This window comes from Amblyraja radiata, chromosome 8, assembly GCF_010909765.2.
Source record: "Amblyraja radiata isolate CabotCenter1 chromosome 8, sAmbRad1.1.pri, whole genome shotgun sequence".
NCBI lineage: Eukaryota > Metazoa > Chordata > Chondrichthyes > Rajiformes > Rajidae > Amblyraja > Amblyraja radiata.
In genome coordinates, this window is record NC_045963.1 from 8,232,923 (window position 1) to 8,236,838 (window position 3,916).

Below are 3,916 nucleotides of genomic sequence, written 5' to 3' on the forward strand. Positions count from 1 at the left end.
CCCCTCTCACCCTCCCTTTCCCTCCCTCCCCCTCCCTCAGCGCCTTTTCAAAACAACGAACTGCCTCACTACAAACAATTGAATTTAATGAGCGGCCGCAGCGCAAATAAATGATTAAATTAGTGAAAGATGTGCGAAAACTGCGCAGAGCTGTTGGACGTGTTAAATGCAAGTAAGTAGTAAAATCATCCCCTGTTGCTGCACGGGCCTGTATATATGTGTGTGGAAAATAATAATCTGCGGGGGTGCACAGCCATTGGTCACGGCCTGTGCTTGTTTATCCCTCTTGCAGGCCTCGATACTAACTTAAAAGTACTCGGGTCATTCAAGGTATTTTGTATTTAATTTGTTTCTTCCTACCATTATCAACTGTCTATATTTGAAATTTATAAGCTGCAGCCATTCAATGTTTAATTCAAGTTTGATGCACTGAATGTATTTTAACCATACTGTTATACACGGCTAGGAGCTTTTGTGGCCTAATAAATTAGGCTGATTGCGAATTGTCTTGGTGTTTTTAAACAAAACATAACGCATAGTGTTAACAATGAGGTTTAGTAAATATAATATTTAATGATATTGTTATCGTTGTAAATGTTTTAATGCAAAATATGTATTTTTGAACGCAGTAATTTAAACTGTTTTGTGTGGAAGGGAATATTTTAACGTTAGTCTGCTTTGGTTTTCGCTTTGTGAATATGTACTTAACTGATGAGAATTAATGCTAGGTTAATCAGACTGTCATGGTATTTTATTTTTGGCTCAAGGCTTGTTGATTTAGAGTGTTAGTTTTGAAATGAGCTTCGTAAACAAACATAGCTTGGCATGTACATTTCATTCTTGAATATTTCCTGACATTGAAAGCATTAATATGAAAAACAATATTAAAGTACTTGTAGGGAATTCATATTAATTTCACAACCTGGCATCTATATAATTAATATATGTAAACGATTAACTTGGATTTTCTCAAGGATTAGTGTAAATCTCAATACTAGTGGGATATTAATTAGTGGAAAGTTCTGAGCATATTAGTTGTTTATTTCTATGATTTAAACACATGGAAGTCTTTCATGTATAATATGAATTCAAGACTAAAACTTATTTTTTGAAGATATTTATTTGCCGAAATAACTGACAATTATGATAGAATGAAATGTATTCACTTGTGTTGGGAATGATTATGTCCATTCTTTGAAAAGATTTTACCCAAAATTTTATTTTGTAAATCATGCAAAAGTTTTATATGCTGTATAGTCTTGCTATGTCCATAAACTTTTGTTGTTTTAGTTATTATTGTCTATCAGGCTTTTTTTTTAAGCTCATGCAAAGAGCTAATTGACATGGTTTTTCTTTAAGAGGTAATTTGGAAGTTTTTTCGAAGTCTGGTCTTTCTATTGTATCTAGTGATCCGATTAATAACCATTTCTGTGGTGCTATGGACTTTTGTATATGGAATTTCAAAAGTGATCAACATTCAAATTTCAACCTATACTTCATAAAAATGATTTATGTTCAAATAAAATATATCGTGGAGCAATGCTATAGAAATAGTTAATACAAGAATTTAGAATAGGTGGCAGGAGAAACTTTCAGAATGCTGCGATTGGAATTTGGAATTTGTCTCCTGTTTCATAGATGAAGGGAGAAAAAATGAACAACCTTTGAAATAAGATTGAAAAATTTGGATGTGGCGAAATGGGTAAAAGGTTAATAATGTGATTCGGACTATGTATTTGTAGATGCCACATGGGCTGATTAGGCGCAATGCTGTGCTTCCATCCTGTGATTTTGTGGTGCCCCGAATCAGACATATTGGATCTCTATCAAAATGTATATTTTAAGTTGTTCATATTGTGTATTTCTGTAACCATTGGCATTGATCTAAATTGTACATGTGCCTGTTATAGGATTCTGTCTGAAATACCCAATGTATTACAAATGTTGGTTAAATGAATAGAGAAATTGTGTTTAACAGAGACATATTGTGAATTCTTTGTTGATGGTGACTGACATCATGACCAGCAGCAGTAATAGTTTTTTCTGTCCAATCAAAACTAGGCGGTTGTAATGTTCAGAGCAGTCACTTGCTGTTGTAGTGGCTTTCTTTTGGCTCCAGCTGAGTCATCCTATTAATGGTTGATATTGAATGCATCCCTTTTGGGATTTGAAGAACTAGGCCTCGGTTTGGGTTTGTCTCTATTTATTCTCAATGACTTTTTCTCAAGTGATATCAATAGATGTTAAAGAAGGCAGCAATAAACGTCTCTTTGAAAGTGCTTTTCTAAAAGGGGATTAATAGTTCTGGTTTGCTTACATAATGTTCAAATTGTTCATAACACTTTTAAATACTGTACATAAAAATTTGCATAGATTTACTTTTTATAAGATTTATGTTCATGACATTTAATTTTTTATGAAAAAAAAGAATCCCTGCTATGCAGTATTTTTGCAGGGCTTAAAATTAGCGGTTGCCCGGTTGCCAATGGCAACCCACAGTCCCGCTGGGCAACCTAAAAACCATGCCATTTTGCCCGGCTTGGCAAGCACCCGGGACACCTATCATTTAATTCTGAGCGGGCCCCCTCTCTATCCTTCTCTCTCTCTCTCTGGCTCCGCCCGCTATCCGTGTCCATGTCTCGGCCGGCTGTCCGTGTCGCGGGTCTCCACCCGCTCCTCGTCTGCCGGCACGGCCGGCCGCCTTACACATGCGCACCCCCACGGCCAGCGCCAAAGTGCCGCCCTGCACATGCGTACTGCCACTGCAACTGGTCGGCGTCGGCCACTTTCTCCCTCCATTTGCATGGTGGGAGATCTGGCTGCCATTGCTTTCCACTGAACTTTTATCTCCTGTTCTGTATTATGTTTACATATTCTGTTGTGCTGCAGCAAGCAAGAATTTCATTGTCCTACCTGGGACACATGACAATAAAACTCTCTTGACTCTTGACTTGGACTTAAACAAAAAAGGGTTCTTGGGGAAAAAAGAGCTAAATTGCTTCTGGTTGGGTACCTATAGTATGGTGAAGACTATTCCATGCTTTAATTGTACGGCAGAGCTCCATGGAGCAGTCAACATCTCTGGATTAAAGAAATTGGGTGACGTTTCAGGTAGAGACCCTTCTTTAGATTTCCTCTGGTTTTAGTGTTTTAGTTTAATTTAAAGATACAGCGTGGAAACAGGCCCTTCGGCCCACCGAGTCCACGCCGATCACCCGTACACTAGTTCTATCCCACACATTAGCGACGTACGTCAAGAGTCAAGAGTGTTTTATTCTCTCATGTCCCAATGAAATCGTTACTTGCAGCAGCACAACAGAATATGTGAACATAGTACTCTGTAAACAATGTTATGCACTGTTTTGTTTTCTCGTTTATATTTATATATGAATATATAACCATATACACACACACACACATGCACAATTTCCCTCCTGGGAATAATAAAGTTTGTGTGTGTAGGAAAGAACTGCAGATGCTGGTTTAAACTGAAGATAGACACAAAAAGCTGGAGTAACTCAACAGGTCAGACAGAATCTCTGGACAAAAGGAAAATATTACGTTTTGGGTTGGGTCTGAAAAAGGTTCCTGCACACCTTTGGAATGTGGAAGGAAACAAGAGCACCCAGGGAAAACCCATGCAATCAAAGGGAAAAGGAGCAAACTCCATACAGACAGCACCCATATTCAGGATCTATTCCGGGTCTCTGGCAATTTTAGGCAGCAACTTTATGGCCAATGTACTGCCCCATAATCTTGAACTGAATTTAAACATACAGTAGCTGTAAAGGGGGAATAGCGTCACTTAGAGATTTAAGACTGAAAATCAATAGTTTCTTTTTTTTTTAGTAACCAAAGTTATCAACGTATAATTTGTTTGTGTGTTGGAAAATAAAATATAGTGGCACAGCTGGTG